General features: G+C 36.2%; 1 protein-coding gene across 2 annotated transcripts in view; it reads left to right on the forward strand.

Annotated features, from left to right (window-relative positions):
• LOC114212219 (phospholipid-transporting ATPase IB) overlaps nucleotides 1–20045 on the forward strand; it is a 573423-nt gene that overhangs the window by 386874 nt on the left and 166504 nt on the right. The window lies entirely within an intron of this gene.

Genomic DNA, 20045 nt, shown 5'->3' on the forward strand with positions numbered 1-20045 from the left:
TCTATATGTTTCAACTAAAAATCTTTAAAAACAAATAGTGAGACAATTAACTTAGTCATATTAATAAATCCATGTGGAAAACAGAGAATGGAAAAGTTATCTATTACCTCTCACTGTAAATGTTTTGCCATATTTCCCTTGAGCGAGACTTAGACCATTTAATTCCTTTACAATTGTTATTCTTTCCTTTAAAAAAAAAAAAACCTCTGCTCGCACTGCTCATTTCTTTTCCCATATACTGCAGATGACAGAAGACAAGGCATGGGCAAAGCAGCAGGACCCCTAAAATCACTTTACACACATGCATAGAGGAAGAGGTAAAGGTTAAATTTCCTTTTAATATTTTGTATTTTGTTGTCCCTGTTTCTACTCTAAGCCACTGATTTACAGAGTGCGGTCCTGAGGCTCAACAGCAGCTGTGCACATGAGTGCACTTTTATAAATACTTCCATGAGAACTGTGAATCACAAGTTACCTTAATTTAAGAGCAAGGAAAGAACATTCTGAACAAAACATAAACCTTTTTTGAACCCAAGTTCAGACTGGTTTCTTTGCTCCCCAAAGACTTTTTTTATACCTGAAATATCTATTTAAAGCGTATTTCTACTTGAAATTAAAAAAAAAAATCCTTCAGATATCTATACTTTAATTTCCCATGATTTAACTTTTAGAAACCTCTGTGACCTTATAAACAAAGAGATCTTTTGAGAACCAAACTGGGAATCCGTATTTTCTGAGAGCCCAGAGATTTTCCAGAAAGTTGAAAGAGATCTAAGGAATTGAAATCTCAGAAGGAAGGATTGTGTCCTAGGTCAGAGCGAGGCATGAAAAACATGTAATATTTCAAAAATTTATGGTTCCCGAGAATATTCATGTGCTACATTGTAAATTACCATATTTTGACAATGACTTGGCTTGTATATGAAATAATATTAGCTTTAAAAGTATTAGACAGTGAAAGAGACAAAAAAACCAGTTAACTTCTCTTAACTATAGAGAACAAACTGATGGTCCCCAGAGGAGGAGTGGTTGAAATAGGTGAAGGGGATTAAGTGCACACGTATTATGATGAGCACTGAATAATGTATAGAATTGTTGAATCACTGTATTGTACACCTGAAAGTAATGTAACACTGTATATTAACTATACTGAAATTAAAATTTTAAAAATTATTAGGCAGTGGAATACTGCTTTTTAAAATGAAGTTTCTTATTTAAAAATACTATTTTTCTTTTTAAAGTTTTTATTTAAATTCCAGTTAGCTAACATACAGTGTAATATTAGTTTCAGGTGTACAATATATTGATCCATTACTACATACAACACCCAGTGCTCATCACAAGTGCCCTCCTTAATCCCCATCACCTATTTAAAATCTACATTGCTTTGCGTTCTCAAATCTGACATTCCAAAAGACAGCTGTTGATTCTTTCTCCTCAGAACCTATTCTTGTTCCCCCTCTCCCCTTCCCTTGTGATCTGACCTTACAAATGTTTCAACCTGTTTGTGCCATTCTCCCAGTTACTTATTGAGCTTCAGCCCACGTGCCCTCTTTACCGTTATGTGAATAAACCAAACTTTCCTTTCTCTCTGAGCCATTCCATCCCCCTTTGAAAGGCTGGTTGTTCTCACCTCCAGCTCACATCACCCTGCTTATTTTCTTCATAGCCCTGATGTTCTAATTTGTATGTTTGCTTCTGCATTACCTGTGTCCCCCACTGGTCCATAATTGCTTTAGAGGCAAAGATCTTTTTATCTTTCCCCCTAAATCTCCAGTACCTGGAGTAGAGCCTAGTACCCAGTTGGTGCCCCATAAATATGTGTCCAATAAATGATCAGATCAAACAGTAGTGAATTGTAACCAGAATCAAAAAACCCTGGAGACTCTGAGAGGACGTGCATATGTGTAGAACCATAATTAGTATATTGCCACAGAGTGGGCTATCTAAACTCATTTCCAAGGGGGAGTCTACTTAATGGCATCTTCAACCATTTGAATGCAGTAAAGGAAAAAATTGTTTTTGTTTTCTTTGGTTGTGTTTTTTCACTGGGCTTTGAACCCCAGAAATGTAATTGTAACCACTTCCATTCCACTCCTATAGGCTGTGACCTTCATTCAGTATGAACTATTATGGAAAAGCACCTTCTCTGAATGAGGCTTCCTCTTGTTTCTGGATTTATGCCTATTTTTGATCTTATTACTAATTAACTTACACAAGATTCTATTTCTTTAGATAGCAAGTAAGAAATTGCAATTTGAATGGAGAGCACTCACCCTCCTTATTGATTCTTGCAGCTGACTACCACCTACCTCTCAAACCTCAGCTCACGTGGTCTTTCCTCAAGGAAGCTTTTTTTGGGTCCTTAGCAGCCTTTACTGTCCTTCACAGCATTTATCACATTCCAGATAACAAAATTAGTGGTAACAAAATTAGTTGGACCCAGTCCCAGTCTAAAAATTCTTGGAAGCCAGAGAACATGATGGTCTTTTTTTTTAAACACCTGTATCTCTAGGAAGCATTCAGTAAAATAAGTTGAATCAATTAACCAGCTTTAAAATACTGATATCTCTGATTCATGAATCCACTTTCCAGCAGCCATAATACGTGACTTTGTAATATTAAGTAAATTTCTAGAAACCTCAAATACAGGGACATAAATGAAAGGCTCAATGAGAGGAACAGGGTAATGCACACTTGCTGGAGAAGCCAGGTTTAACTTTCAATTGCAGAATTGCAAACAGGTCATTTTCTTCCTGGGTTGACCATTTGATTTTTTGAAGACAATTATTGAAGTGATTATGGTATATTAATACCATTAAATTGTTGATGAATTTTGCCAAATCTTTGGAAAGTAAATATTAAGGGATAGAATTATGCTCATGTTTACATTTTATTTCATCATTTTGTTTTCAGTTTGTCCTATAAATTTTGTACACGATGTTATAATTAAGGATCTTCAGGGATGAATTTAATAGAGAGTTATACAAAATTTTTGCTATTTGCCTCCCCTAAAAGAAAGAATGTCTGTACTATATTAAAAAGCTCTGTCATCTTAATTAAGAGGCAGCTCTTTTCCCTCTTAATTATATAAGCTATGCTGAGTGGGATGTAATAACATGAGTTTAAATTGATAATTAGTGTGTGGAAGGCATTTGGCAGTGAAATATACAGCAATATCAGTGGCATAACCTTGGCAATAGAAAAATATAAATATAATCTAAATGTCAGTGCAGAAATAAAACCAGGACCAGATAGTCAATAATTTGATAAAATATTTTGGGAAATACAGTCAATTACATTAAATTTTTTAATCAAAACAAAATATGTAGCTTATTTAAAAGTACTAGGACCTGGAGGCATAGTGTGTATGTGTGTGTGTGTGTCTGTGCACACACACATATGTTTATACCTTATGTGTATGTATATATTTTCATACCATTAAAAATAGTAATCCTTACCTCTACTTGTATCTCTAGTCATAATCCCAAAAGAAAACCCTTTTTAGATGTTTCTTCTGGAAGCTATCTGCTTATCTCTAAGTAATGTGCCTTGTGCTATGTGTTGATTTCTCTATTTCAGACATTATCTTTCAACTTCCTGTTTTGGTGGGTAAGGATTTCCCTCCTATATATTACTGTCTGACCTCTTTCCTACTCCCTTCCAATATAGTTACAGCTATCATTTTAATTAATTCAGGGACCTATGTTAACCTTTTTAACAATATGTAAATAATGTTCACTGAAGAGCCAAAGGTATGATTATTTTTCCTTTCTTACATAGATTTCCATTTTTCCTGTAGTTTCAAGAAAGCTTCCTTTTTGTCTCTTGTCCTAACAGAATTCCACATACTTTTAATATTCTCCAGAAGTTCTATTATGTTATGTATTATTTTCTTGAACCTCCTCTTCCCCTCCCCCTCCCCTATGAAGCCCCCTCTCCCTCCCACCCCATCTGGACTGCCTATTCTCTAGGCTTTCTTCCTGATGCTGAAATTTGCCTCCTGGATTCCTTGTCATTATTCTTGACTTCTTCACTCATGCTCTTGAAGCTTATACATCAGTGGATCCTTGAAGTGTTACATGAGCAGTATATTTGAGACATTGGATATCTTTATCCTATGAATATATTTGGTTGGCAGATTGGCTGGGTATAAAATTCTAGGCTGACATTCTTTTTTCTTCTCTCTGAATGCTCTCTGTCCTTTAGCCTCCTTCTGATCAGCTGAAGAGAAACTCAATGCAATTCTGATTCTTAATCCTTTGTATTTACACTCCAGAATATTTTTGTCTTTGTTTAGTGTTCCAAAATTTGCAAAGATATGTGTGTGTGTGCTTTTCTTTATGTACCTTTTCAACCTAGAGTCTGGTTTTCTTTGGGAAATTTTCTTATAGATATAGTTTTGTAATATCCTCCTTTTTATTTTCTGCATTTTGTCTTTCTACAGCTAAGTCATGTATTGAACCTTCTGGATTTATCACCCAGTCTCCTTATATTTCCTGTAATTTAACTCTTTTGCCCTCTTAAGGATTCCTTGACTTACCTCTAACCACTCACTATTGAGGCTTTGGGGTTTTTTTTTTTTAATGTTTTTTTTTTCTTTTTAATTTGCAAGTCCTTTATTTTATTTTTTCTCCCTATTTTTATGGTAACATTCTAATCTTAGTCTGTGGATGTAATATCTTATTAGATCTCTTTGAGGATATAAAATAAAATTGATTTGAAGTTCTCATTTTCCCCCATATTTTCTCCATTTTATCTGGGTTTCTTTTTTTGAGAGTTCTTCTTAGATACTCCAATGTGTACTTTTAGTCTTTCTGCATTTAGCTCTTTTATTTGTTATTTACATGTTTTAACATTCAACTGATAATGCAAACATTGAAATACTGAATAGTTAATACATTTCAGATTTTAATAAAATTTATGTGTGCTTATAGTAATTTGGCTGAGTGAAAACTTTCCCAATGTTTATCACATTTACTTTTCCTCTCCTGGAAGAATTTCCCAAAAAAGTCATGAAAATAATAGCAAACTTTTTAGCACATCTAGACAATGGCAGGCACTGTGCCTACTTCTTCAGATTCTATTGTGAAAGAGAGTTTTACACCATCCAAGTATAAAGAACACATAATTAATACTATATATGTTCATACTGACTAGGATAACTAAGAGAACCTTCTCTGGAATGAATTCTGGAATTTTTCCCAGATGTTAATAATTAATTGTGTTGTATATAATGTTCAGGTTAAATTATGTATTAGCTTATTTAGTGGAAGTCTAAGATTGACAAGTTTCTGCTGCAAGAAAGGATATTTTGAGAATTTAACTCCTCGTAAAATATGTACCATGCAGTAATTAGTGCCTACAGCAACTGCTGATACTCTGTCTATATTAGTATTCTAGGCTTTTTGGCAAGATTGAAAATATATTTCTGCTGGTAGTTAATATCTGAAATCATAAATATATACACTTAAAATGGACAAGTTAGCTGTATCAATACCTTAAAATTATATTAAATAAATAATGTTCTATTCTAAATATTAATAATGCCATAATTGGGCATAGGGCAATAAAATGACCACTGTAGTAGCTTGATTGCTATGAATTTACTAATGAAATATTACTTGTTCATTCCGAAAATAAAAGCTGAGAGCAAAGAAAAGGGGGAAGAGAAAGGAAAAAGTGTTAAAGGATGGTTTTCCACATGAATCCCTAAGTTTAGTTGACTAACATCATTCTGCCTTATATTGGCAACTTTGTAAGGCCTGGGACAGTTTGGTGGTGCTAATGGAGAAGAAGTGTTGCTCCTGCTGTTGTTTCCCATTTTAATTCATTCAGGGATTATACAGCTAAGCCTACTGAAGCAGCTCTCAATCTGGGGCCTTTGAAGAATCTGCCATTTCTAAGGGCCAGAGTTCATGGCCAGAAACATTCCATGTAACTCCTAGGAAAAAGGGCTGAGTGAGTGAGTGCTTTTACAAAAGTATGGCATGGTTTTAACTTTTATTGTGTTATGTCGTTTTGCTCTGATGGGACAGACAGGGTTGTCGGACTAGCTTGACATTTTCTGTAACCTCCTTTCCTGTAGCCACTCTCAGTGATTGTTCCGGAGGTGGCTGTGTGACCTTGTTCTGGTCATCATGTGTAAGTAGAAGTCTCTGGATGGACTTCCAGACATGCCTGGACCATGAATAAATATTTACTTAGGGTTAAAGTAAATGAACTATTTAAAATGTAATGCAAAATGCCTTTTCTTTGGCCCGTCCTAAAAATGTTTCTTCCTTCAGTCTTGCTTGCACGGGTTCCCTCACTGGATGACTTCATTCCCGTTGATGTGATTATTGTCTGTTTACTAATGTTGCATACATTTTTCTTATCTAAAACACTCCTGTGAGCATCAGCCTTGCATTTTGAATTTCTTCCTGGAGAGCCCACAGGTACTGCCCACTTCACATGCCCCCAAAATGAGCTCATCTACTGCCCTCTCATCACCAAGCTTCACCTCTACTCATGATCATGACTGTGGCTCCAGTCTCCTTCAGGGGACTCTCAGAATCCTCTGTGGCTGCCACTCCATATTAATTCCATCAAACAGGACCTCTCAAGATCTCTCTCTAAGACTGCGCCCAACGGTGATTCCTTCCCTTCATGACTCTCAAGTCTGCCTCCTATACTTTTCTATTAGGTAAACTTCCAGAAAGGTGAATGGCTTGTGCCACATTCCTGCCAAAATGCAGTTGCCCGGCCTCCTAGTTGCCCTGAGAAAGTACGTTTTAGAGCAGAAAGTACTCCTGGGAGCATATGAAGACTTGCCTTGGGAGTCCGTTCCCAGAGGTCACTTCCAGGACACTCTCCTTCCCCACCTCCCTCTCCATAGTCAACATTTCCTACTTTATGAAAGAAAAGCATACATCTCACCTCTTCTGAATCTCACTATGGGGCATGCCTCATGGTATAAAAAGATGTCAGAAACAAACCAAGGAGACAGCATTTATTGAAAAATTAAAACCCTACCTTTTCTACCCCACACAATGGTCAGTGACACATGGCTCCTGAGGAACTGTCCAGAGAGAATCTCAGTGAGAAACTGAGGCAGCTGTCCCATATTTCATGTAGATACCATATTCATGGCAAGGCTCTGTTCATCCCGTTGATCTGTGTCTGTGCGTGGAAGCTCAGGAGTGACATGGTCATCATGGAGATATGAATATTAACATGTATATTTTAATTGAAAATTGAAGCCAGAATTTTTTCTGATTTAACCAATTAGTTAAAAAGTGAAGTTAGGTGTTGCCAATTAGATTTTATAGCAGAAATCTTCCAAAGCTTGAATCAGCTAAATCTCCAACTATAAGGTTTGGAAGAATACTTAAAGCATGTGATAAAGGGTGATGGTGTCACACACTCAGAGGACCTCATTGCAGAGAATGCAATGTAAGGTATAAGAGGAAACTGTTAGCGAGCAATAATGTAATAGCAATAGTATATTAAAAATGAAAAATGTTTTTATTTTCCCCCAAATTTTCTGATTGTATTAGGTGAAAAGGGTGTATCTAAATGAAAACATAGCAGGAATATTAAAAGTTACTTGAAAATTCTTGGTATAGCCTTTAGGTATACTTCCTAGAAGTTAAGAAAGTAAATTATTCTGGTGAATAGTTAACAGAACATTTTGCAAGTCATTGTGTTTTGTTTCTTTGCTCTCAGAAAACTTTAAAAAAGGACCTAATCAAAATGTCAGCAGGTAGATTATTTCCAGTAACTTTAGTATTAGAACACTGTATTTTTTTTTTTTTTGGCAAATGGCTCAGAGATCCCAAGTATTGAAGGATATTGCTCTAATAAAACTTTATATTCTCATTTATTATGTGAATTAGATTTCTCAGGACTTAAATCTATAGAATAGAAATGACACTGAACCCTGTCTCAGTCTAGCAATAGGTAATATTCTTCCACAGTTACATAAACTCATGGGCAGAAGGAATATTTGGCTCCATCTATCTTATTAAAAGATGTATTTCCAACAAAAATTTTATTTATTATTTAATGATTATCAAAATGTATATTTTTTATCAATTGTATATGACTAATAACTGTAATGAATACTGAATCCAGAACTTTTTAGCACTTAGAGCTATACAACCATAAGAAATTAAAAGAAAATTAATTTTAATTTCCACTCTTGTACAGTATGATAGGGTGATCAATATAAGACTTTCAAACAAAAACACATAAAATTAGGGTTAAATTATATCTGAGTCAAGTGTAATGGAAAACAAGTTCAAGACAAAAAGGGTGATATAAACTTTCTGACTGTTAGGTATTTGTTCATGGCTTTCTTAAAGTGGGTTATAATGGACATCCACTTGTAGTATTTAGAATCCATTGGAAACATTAACAGAATGATGAAATTTATCTTAAAATGTCAATATTTACATTATGCCAGAAATTATATCCTTTGCAACTACTTTTCCTTATCATTAAAAAAATTACATTACCTTAAAAATATATTGAGACCAAAGCACTTTGCAGTCAATGCAGTCTCTATCAAAATCCTAGTGACAGGGTTACCTGGGTGGCTCAGTTCGTTAAGCAACTGCCTTCAGCTCAGGTCATGATCCTAGAGTCCTGGGATCGAGCCCTGTGTTAGGCTCCTTGCTCAGTGGGGAGTCTTCTTCTCCCTCTCCCTCTGCCTGCCACTCTCCCTGCTTGTGCTCTCTCTCTCTCTCTGTCAAATAAATAAAAATAAAATCTTTAAAAAAAATCCTAATGACAGTTTTTGCAGAAGTAGAAAAACCCACCCTAAAATTCTTATGGAATCTAAGGGCACCTTAAATAGCCCAAACAATCTTGAAAAGGAAGGACAAAGTTGGAGGAATCACACTTCCTGATTTCATACCTTGCTACAAAGCTACAGTAATCAAAATAGTGTAGTACTGCCATAAAGATAGTCATACAGAGCAATGGAATAGAGAGCCCAGAAATAAACCCCTACATATATGGCCAAATGATTTTTGACAAGGATGACAAAACCTTTCAATGAGGAAAGTATTGTCTGTTCAACAAATGGTGCTGGATATTCCACATGCAAAAGAAAATTGAACCCTTACCTTATACCATATAGGAAGATTAACTCAAAGTGGATCAAAGACCTAAATATGAGAGTTAAAACTATAAAACTCTTAAAAGAATACATAGAGGGGAAGCATGACATTGCATTTGGCAATGATTTCTTTTTTTTTTAAAGATTTATTTATTTGAAAGAGAGAGAATGAGAGAGAAAGAGAGCACATGAGAGGGGGGAGGGTCGGAGGGAGAAGCAGACTCCCTGCTGAGCAGGGAGCCCGATGCGGGACTCGATCCCAGGACTCCAGGATCATGACCTGAGCCGAAGGCAATCGCTTAACCAACTGAGCCACCCAGGCGCCCGGCAATGATTTCTTGAATGCAGCACCAAAAGCACAGGCAACAAAAGAAAATACAGATAAATTGGACTTCTTTAAAATTAAAATTTTTGTGCATTGGAAAATACTACCAATAGAGTGAAAAGGCAGCCCACAGAATGGGAGAAAATATTTGTAAATCATGTATCTGATAAGGGATTAATAGCCAGTATATATAAAGAACCTGACAACTCAGCAACAAGAATACCCAATTCAAAAATCAGTAAAGGACTTGAATAGGCATTTTTCCAAAGAAGGTATACAAATGGCCAAGAAGCATATGAAAAAATGCTCAACATTTCTATCTATTAAGGAAATGCAAATCAGAACCACAATGACATGCCAATCCATACCCACTACTATTAAGAAAAGAAAGAAAGAAAGAAAGAAAGAAAGAAAGAAAGAAAGAAAGAAAGAAAGAAAGAAAGAAAGAAAGAAAGAAGGAAAATAATGAGTGTTGGTGAAGATGTAGAGAAATTGAATATTTGTGCCTTGCAAGTGGGAAAGTAAAAGGGTAGAGCCACTGTGGAAGACAGTATGGAGGTCCTCAAAAAGTTGAGCATAGAACTGCCTTATAGTCCAGCAACTCTACCTCTGGATATATCCCCAAAATAATTGAAAACAAGGACTCAAACAAATACTTTAACACCAGGGTTCATAGGTACATTATTTACAGTAGCCAAAAGATAGAAGCAACCCAAGTAGCCATCAATGGATGAATAGCTAAGCAAAATGTGATCTGTATGTGCAATGAAATATTATGTGGCCTTAAAAAGGAATGCTACAAGGTGAATGAGTCTTGAAAACATTATGTTGAGAGATACAAGGCAGACATAAAAGGACAAATACTGCAGGATTCCACTTACCCAAAATGACTAGAATAGTTACACGCACAGAAACAGAAAGTAGAGGAGGGGTTACCAGAGGCAAGAGGTAGGGAAAATGGAGAGCTGTTTATGGGAAGAGTTTTAGTTTGGGATGATGAAAAAATTCTAGAGATAGTGGTGATGGTTTTACAACAGAGTGAATCTGCTTAATACCACTGAACTTTACACTTAAAAATGGTAAAAATGGTAAATTTTAAGTTATGTATATTTTGTCACAGCAAAATAAATAAAAATTTATTGAGAGAGTTGTTCAGATTTGGAGGTACATTTAGGCAATACATGCGTAGCTGTTCATGTATTTGAACACCTGTCTGGTGTCCTTCACAGTCTGGACCCAGCCCTCTCCCTCACTTCATTTTCTTTGTTTTAGCCACCTGGAAGTCCACATCTGCTATAATTATGTACAAGTTGTTCCTCAATCTGTAATGCTCATTCCCCCCTCACACACCAAATTGATTAATGGAATCTGATACTCCAATACCTACCACCTTTGGAAAAGCTGTGTGACTCCTATAGAGAGAACCCATTTCTCCCTCTATTGTGTTTCCAAAGAACTCTTTCATACCTCTGATGCATTCCAAACCTGTCCTCAACCAGACTGAATTCTTTAAGGGCAAGAATGGTATATGCCTCATCTCTGTGACTCCGATACATAGCACAGAGCATAATTTGAAGCAGGATCTTAGTAAATAGTTCAATAACTGAATTTTTAAGAATATGTATGATTATTTCCTCATAATTCTCCTCTGAGAGAGAAGGTAGACCTTCACCCCACTTTCCAGAACAAGAAAATAAGAAAATGTCACACCTTGCTCAGGCTACAGGCGTCAGGTGGCTGATGGGGGTGGAGAAACTATCAAAAATCTGCCTTCTTACAGCCCAGGCCTGTGGAGCCAGGCACTAAATCTTATTGTCAATATGTTAAGAGCATTACTTTATTGGTTATAAAACACATGTTTTTGAATATTTGCCATAGGTTTTGTCCATAAATGAAATGATCTTATACATATTTCTGCTACTCCTTCCATAATAAACCCCCTGCCGCTGTTCCAACCCCACAGTTTGGAAACAACTGTGTCATTAATGAACGATACCAGATCCTAACCAATGACCTCCAGATGAAAGGCTCATTATTTCATTACTGGTCTCCAGAGCTGTTTTGTTCCCTAACACTGTAGCACAGAATTTAGACTGAACAGTTTAAGCCTTGAACTATAAAAAAATGTAAGTAGTCCTTGACATAATTTGGAGTGATTACATTCTATTGTGCCAAGAATTCCTGATTAAAAATCAATTTCATTGTGCATATACCATCTGGTCGGTATTATGGTCTTTTATGGGAGGGAACCACAATTTTGTATTTACCTGATGTTCTATTGGATAAGATGTCATTTCATAAAAAGGGGGAGAATTTTTGTAGCACTGAAAAATTAATAATTAAAAAAACTTTAAAAGTGTTTACTAGACTTTCCTTTATTTAAACTCTTGTGACTTTTGAGCTATAAGATTTAATATTTTGTATCATTTAGGATTTTAATGGAAAAGACAGTAAGAAATGTGTATGTGCACATCATTTGCTACATTTATTTTCATGAACAATTCTATCATATTTTTGAAACTCTAGTTCCATTAAACAAGACAGACTGTCACGTTAGTATTTGTGTTGTCTTTTTTTTTTTTTAAGATTTTATTTATTTGACAGAGACACAGCAAGAACACAAGCATGGGGAGCAGGAGAGGGAGAAGCAGGCTTCCTGCGGAGCAAGGAGCCCGACATGGGGCTCGATCCCAGGACCCTGGGATCACGACCTGAGCCGAAGGCAGACGCTTAACGACTGAGCCACCCAGGCGCCCCTTGTGTTGTCTTTTTATTCAAAGAATTTGGATAATGAAAACAAGAGGTTTGCTTTTGATTGTCTAATAGCCTGGTTTCAACTGTATTAGCTAAAGATCATAATATTTTAGTTCACAATATTACAGGAAACTGTTTCAAACCAGAGTGATTGCATTTTATTATGCAAAATGGGGAAGATTTTGCAGCCTGTTTTCCAAAAATACTTTATACCCTAATGTAAAAAGGATCCGTTAGCTTCCTTACATGGCATTAGGGGCTTAAGATTTGGGTCATTTTCTTAAGTTTTTTGATCTGCTTATGTGCTCATAGTTGTAAAATATTTTGTTCACATTACAATCTTAAAACATCAGTGTTGTAAATTAGTAGCCATTAATGTTGATTCTATTCTGAATTGCCTGAACTTCGATTTTTTAAAAGATCACGTGTTATATAGGGTCTGCTGTTAACAACTACCTATTTGGTACCAGCCATAATATCTGTGATCTTCCTTGTGCCCTGACTTCCTCATTTGTGTAATGGGGACCATGCCTACTTGTTAAGATTGCTATGAGATTTAAATGAGATACTCATTTGGAATGTTGTGAAGATTCTTGGCACAGGATGTATGTTAGCTTTTATCTTCATCAAAAGTACCAAGGTGATGGGCGCCTGGGTGGCTCAGTTGGTTAAGCGACTGACTGCCTTTGGCTCAGGTCATGATCCTGGAGTCCCAGGATCGAGTCCCGCATTGGGCTCCCTGCTTGGCAGGGAGTCTGCTTCTCCCTCTGACCCTCTTCCCTTCATGCTATCTCTCATTCTCTCTCTCTCAAATAAATTAAAATAAAATAAAATCTTTAAAAAATAAAGTACCAAGGTGACCATTCTGCAGTATGTGGCTTTCTTTCCATTTTTTCATTTTTAAAAAAAAAATGAAGCTGGGGGTTAAGGAAGTGTGCCTATGTTCATGTAGCAATTAAGTGCTCAAACTAGGATGAAATGTGTGTAGCCAATTCCATGATCTGTCCTGTGCTCTATTTGGGTGACTTTTCCTTTTTAATGTTAAATGCTAATATTCTGTATGTATTCATTTATTGAGCATGGACTGCACTAGATTCTGAGTATGTAATAGTGAGCAAAATCTTTATAATCTCAGGCTATGTACATCTTAACAAGCGGTGGGGTAGACAGGCAGCAAGCAGTGCAACAAAAATTATAAATATGACAAGCTAACAGAGAAACGAGCCTGCTGCGGTGATAGAGAACAACAAGGCCTTTTCTTCTACCTAATTCTTTAATGTAATGCTGATTTCTTGTAACAATAATAATAGAGATAGAAAAAGAATTTCTCCTCATCTGCCTCCATTCCCGTCCAGGTAATCAATAGGAACAGGCTAGCTGTTTGCACTAATACAAATACATATAAAATAAATGTATGGCATTTTTTGTGTGGTTTTACCAAAAAAATAGATTTTATGTTGGTAGAGCATGCTACTCTTGATCTCACGGTGTGAGTTTAAGCCCCACTTTGGGTGTGGAGCTTACTTAAAAAATAATTAATTTTTAAAAATGGATCCTATACACATTCCTCCCTAACTTTCTTTTTGTTTGTTTGCCTTAAAAAGTCCTTACCAGTTTTATAAGTATGTGGTGTTTGCTGCGAGCATCGTACCTGTCCAGGACCAACTCAGAGAAAATTCTCCAAAGATTTTAGAGCTGAAGCCCTGCCCATTTATTACAATAGTCACTATTTAACGCTGACTCAATCCCATAATTTATTGGACTGAAGACACTTGAGGGGGAAGTTTTTAGAGTATCTTGCTGTTATTACCGTTATTATTATTACTACCATTATTATTTCTGACAACCCTTGCTCTAGAATAGCGCCCCTGATTTTTTTTCCCTTGATTTCCTGCCTACCTACCTACTGACTTACCTAGTTTGCCTGTCTTCTGTCAATCTAGCACTATTTCTTTGGCATACATTCCTTTGTTTACATGCCTATAAATTTAACATTTCAAAAGATGAGTGCTTACTATTTTACAGACTTGCTACCTTCACCCCTTAATAAAGAACTTTAGGGGCTTCTTTCCCTGTGCTTTTTGCTTTGTTTTATTTTTGTTTCCCACTATTACCCATACTGAAAAACAAGGTAGATTTTTTACACACAAGTGCTTTTATTTATGAGAATGAATTTCTAAAAATAGGACTTTTCGATGCAGTATACGCTCATTTTTTATCCGAATACACATTGCCAGATCAAATTCCAGAAAGACTGTAGCACTTTGACTTTTAAACAGGTATCTGTAATGCCAGTTAATCAGTTCAGACCTAACGTGCAGATCAGTAGATCATGATGTTATTGCCACTTCAGTAAGAAACCAGATGGCTAATTTATTTAATTATTCCCTATAGGGTACTTTCCCACCTCAGTCCTCTACCCTGGGTCTTGGAAGCACAGAGTCAATCGAGGAACAGAGCCTCCCTTTCCCAAATGAGGCAATCATCTAAGTATGTCGGCTGTTAGTTGAGAACCTGAGTGGCAGCAGGTACAGCCTGCTGAGATTGTGCAGTGCGGCCAGGACCTCTAGACGGGAGTCTGTGCAATTAGCCAAGACGGTTACAGCGTTTTTGGCAGGGAAGCAGCAGTTAAAGCAAAGAAAGATCTTTTTCCAAGAAGGAAAAGCCATTTAATAAGTTTGAGTCCGTTTGCTCATAACAGCACTACACTTGAGGACCCAAAACCCCAGGAGCTTGGCAAGTCATCAGTGCTTGGCAGGTCTTCCCACCAACTCACCAAGTCTGAGGCCGACCAGGCAGAACTTGGCTCCCTCCGCTTTGACTGTACTCATTTAAGAGCATTCCTAGTTAACAAGAAAGTGAAGGCTGAGGAATCTTTCTCCCCATTAATCCAGAAGAGTAAAATGTGGTGGCTCTAAGCAAGCCATGGTCCGAGTAACTCCACTGGTGGGGAACAGGGTGTCTGTTTGCATTGAGGGCTGTGTGTTGGTTGAATACAGCTTGGAGCTTGTGGTCCACCGAAAATGACATTTGTGTTTAGGAATTGGGCAGTGCTTTCTTTTTTGTATATGATGTATATACATACACAAATAAATGTATTTAATGTATATAATGTATATGTAAATTAAATATATATATATTATATATATATACAAATGTATATAAATGTATATACATTTGTATATGGCTACCCAATGTGAAAAGTCTGATTTTATAGTGTGTCAGGGAGCCATTGTGTACCTGTCTCATGAATAAATAAAAAAAACTAAGTATGTTTGTATAAATTTTTTTAAAAATTGTGTGTTCTCATACTTTTTCCATTTCACCTATGGAACTCTTGCCAAAATGAAATCAAGTTTGAGTTTTTACAAGGTAAGAGAAAACCAGCTTGTGGATTTTAAAATTAGGAGATGGATTTTTTGTTTGTTTGTTTGTTTCATTTATTTGGGTTTTCATTTTTTTCCTCTACAAATATTTCCAATGAAATAAACAGGTCTGATCGTCTAATGATGGATCATTTGAATGAAGATTGAAATTGAATTGGAAATGTTGAGAACGAGCTTGTTTATACTTTTCAAAAAGCTGCAACACCACCTGCAACTGATAAAAATTAGTACAAACATACCAAAAATCTTTAAAGAGACATGTAGTCAAGCCAGTGCCAACTTGGACAGAATCAGAGCACTGGCTGCTTGGAGGAAATATCCCAACATTCAGCTAATCAAGGATGTTAATCTGAAGTAAAGATTAAAATATTTTACATGGTTCAGGATTGCTTGGAGCAAAGGTTAATGCTGGGAAAGAAATGGTTGATTTCTTAGGATTTTTTCCACAATGTGAGTGTCTTAGTTACATGAAATTAACTCAGTCTTTAGAATAATTTCTCATTAACAATTTTTAAAGCTATGTTTCTGATTTAAGGATCTAAATTTGTGAAGTTCTGGGTTCATATCTGGTGCCACCATGGCCTCTAAAGACTAGAGCTGTGGTTCTACGAATGAGGTCAGGCCAGGGGGGAGGTACTCAAAAAGAAGTGAGGCTTTCCTAACCCACAGCCTGTAAACACAAAGGAAGCATGCCTTCATGCAATTGGTCACATACCATTCTTTTGCTTATAATAACCATCTGTTATGCCGAGATTTCTAAGTTTTATCAGGTTGACCTAATAAATTTATTTTGCACCCAATAGTGGCAGCATTGATTGACATTTTGGACCAGATAATTCCCTGTTGTAGGGAGCTGTCCTGGGTGGTGTAGGATACGTAGGGCCAAATCTTTGGCCTCTATGCGCGAGATGCCAATAGCAACCTCGCAAAGGTCTCTAGACATTGTCAGTGTCCTCAGAGGGAAAACCAACCCTAGTGGAGAATTACTGCTTGAAGTAGTTATGTAAATAAAACATGAACAAGAGGTGAGAGACTCCATACTGCCTCCTGAAGAACACTTCTGCTGCCTAAGGATAATGAATATTGAGTTTCTTATATGTCTTCCAGAAAGTTACCATGTAAAATGGTATCTATTCTGCACAGTCATGACCATTCAACATATACCTTGATATTTTTCATTTTTTTCTTTTTTTTAAATTTTTTTGATATTTTTCATTTTAACAGATCTGTGAGACTTTTGTATTATGATGCTTACAGTTTCATATTACTCTTTTCAATGTCTGCACAGTGTTGCATTGTTACGGATGAACCATAATTCATTTAGCTAGTCAGTGTACATGTGGGTCCTAATTTTTTTTATCCTTCTGAATACCATGGTAAACATCCTTGTATTTTCATGTTGAATACTATGTGATTACAACTATATCATTTAGAGTATTCCCTAAAAATGGAATCACTAGACCAAAGTAAAAGTACATTAAACATATTTGTAAACAGTGTTACACTAGCCTCTATGTATGAGGGTAGCCATTTCCCCGGGTTATCAAACTTTAAGTCTTTGCTCATGATATCCCGTGTGTGTGTATTTCATAAAAAGTGAGATTTCCTGTATTTATAAGTTGTTTTTTTCCCCTGTGACCACACTGTGTATATTCTTTTTTTATCTTTTTTTAATTATTATGTTAATCACCATACATTACATCATTAGTTTTTGATGTAGTGTTCCATGATTCATTGTTTGTGTATAACACCCAGTGCTCCATTCAGTACGTGCCGTCTTTAATACCCATCACCAGGCTAACCCATCCCCCCACCCCCCTCCCCTCTAGAACCCTCAGTTTGTTTTTCAGAGTCCACAGTCTCTCATGGTTCATCTCCCCCTCCGATTTCCCCCACTTCATTCTTCCCCTCCTGCTATCTTCTTCTTCTTCTTGCTTTTTTTTTTTTTTAACATATAATGTATTATTTGTTTCAGAGGTACAGATCTGTGATTCAGCAGTCCTGCACAATTCACAGTGCTCACCATAGCACTGTGTATATTCTTTGCCTATTTCCCTAACAGTTTATTGGGCATTTTCTTTCTCATTTGTAGGAACTCTTTGTATTTTAAGGAAATTAGTCCTCTGTCATCTTAGATGTTACAAATATGTTGGTACTACTTATTTTATTTCAATTTTATTAATATTTTTCTCTGTTGAAATGAATTATTTCAAATTTAACTCTCTTTTGGTACAATTTCTGAATTTGACGTCTACAGAGTTTTACATACAAAAATGCTTTCTTCCCCCCTATTTTCTTCTATTGCTTTGAGTTGTTTTTTATGTTCAACTATTCAAGCCATCTATAATTCACTTGAGTATATGGAGTGAGACCAAAATACCATATAATTTTTTCTAAATATCATATCATGCTGCTGACAAAATTGCCTCATATTTGAGTGCAAAATAATAAAGCTAGATCCATACTTGGTGCTTGCAAAGAACCAAGAGAGGGCTGTTATAACTCAGTGAAGGAGAAGCAGTGCTGTCTGGACAGCAGGCGAGGAGCTGCTCTGCAGGGCTTTGTAAGTCAGAGTTGTGAATTTGATCTTATTCAAGTAGTGTTTCTTTTTCATGTTGGTTTCACATGTTTCTCTCTATATAAAATATATTTTAATTTTTTTAATCCATTGAACATTTTAAATTTTCTGTATTATTTATACAACAGACACTCTATTATTTCCATCATTACATTTCTGTCATGTTTTTAGCTCTTAATGTTTCCTTGGTTTCTATCTTTTGTCAAAATTCTTGTCCTGCGTTACTTCCCTAAGGACTTGTAAACATTCCCACTGGCCTCTGGTATTGTATACCGCTGGGGAGAAATGTGAAGCCGATTGATCTTTCCCCTTGTAGGTTAGCTGCTTTTTCTGCTAGAATATATTAAAGAAGCGATCTTATAAAATTTTAACTCATTAACTCACATATCAGGATATGGGTACATGTTAATCTTTCTTTTTCTGTGGTTTTGTTTCCTGGAGACAAACGGTGCTCTCCCTATTGGCTGAGTAAGGTATTAAGAATATTTCAGAATTTTTCTTTTATTATATCTTTGGACATTTTTTTTTCTATTCTACTTGTTCTTTTTTCTTTAAGGTACACCTTTTAGGAACTTTTTGGTTATCTTTGAGAGGCTATCAGTTTCTCTTAAAATGAATGTTAACCTTTTATGCTTTGTTTGACATTTATTTTCCCAAGCCCTCCCTCCCTACCCCTAAATGTGGCATCAGCAGTATCAGTTCTGGGAGCTATCCCCCTTTATATGCCTTTTATCTGCAACATTGACTCTTTCTTATTTATTATCTTCTTTGATATCTTAGACATCTTACTTTAGCTCTTGTTTCAATGAAAAGCCACATTTTCTTGAGCTCTTCTGTGCTTGTCGAGAGCATTCAAGATATTCTTCTGCTCTGTGACCTGGTTCTTTCTGTAGAGATTATTTCATGTTATTGTCATTTATTCATCTATCATATTATTTCATATACATATTTATTTATTTATGTTTTCCTTGTTATTTTCTGATAATGTCTAGGGAAGAGGGGCTACAAAATTGTCTCAGAACACTTTCTCAATCAAATGGTCTGCTTCTTGCACACTGGTCACCTGTCTCTTTGCAGCAAAATGCACCTCCCTCACCGCCATTTCTTCTCCTTCGGGGAGTTGGAGGGCCATGTGTCTCACACTAAATGTCTGTATGTTATGGGTTTTCTGTTAAATGAGTTTGCATTAATTTCTTTTCAGGTTCCTCCATCAGTGTCTGACCAGTTGATGGCCATTTATGCTCCCTACTTTACCCTGCCATCCTCCTCATTGCTTCTTGGGGGGAAACAGCATATGTATTTACATTGCCCCTCAACCTCAGTTTGCTTGCTATGCTGAATGGGGCAAGGGACCTCAGCCATGACTTGCCCTGCTTCTAGATTTCACCCTTTAAATAAGAGGTGGTTCAGCTCTTTTTTGGATTGTTCCCCCTGTTTCCTAGAAAACTTTATACTCTGTAGGTTTTGTCTGCTATCAGCAGTCCCCCTTGTTTGAGCTAATCTTGTCGCATTTGTTATTTCCGTCTGTGTCATCTGTCTTTTAATAAAGGCTATCCCATACTTTCACTGAAAATAGCTATTTTCTATTTTCAATTATTTTTGCTGTTTTCACTTGATAGTAGGGAAGGGGGAATAGCTATAGAAATATCACTACTCTACCTTCGACAAAAGATGACGAGTTAACTGAATTAAGCAATAAAATAGTTAAGTGTTCACTAGATATTTATCCGTGTTCGCTCACTTGTTTGAATAGGAGAATATAGAAGTATAGCACAATCTTGGGGAAATAAAGTTACAACTCTTGAAACAATTTACAAATATGCTTGAGTCAGATGTGGATCCAGGCTCTCATTGCACTAAAAGCTTGGTTGAAGTATTGATTGTCAGGGCCTCCAGTGG

Source organism: Eumetopias jubatus, unplaced genomic scaffold (assembly GCF_037043125.1).
Source record: "Eumetopias jubatus isolate StellerSeaLion01/CBP00866 unplaced genomic scaffold, mEumJub1_p1.0 scaffold_3, whole genome shotgun sequence".
NCBI classification, from domain to species: domain Eukaryota; kingdom Metazoa; phylum Chordata; class Mammalia; order Carnivora; family Otariidae; genus Eumetopias; species Eumetopias jubatus.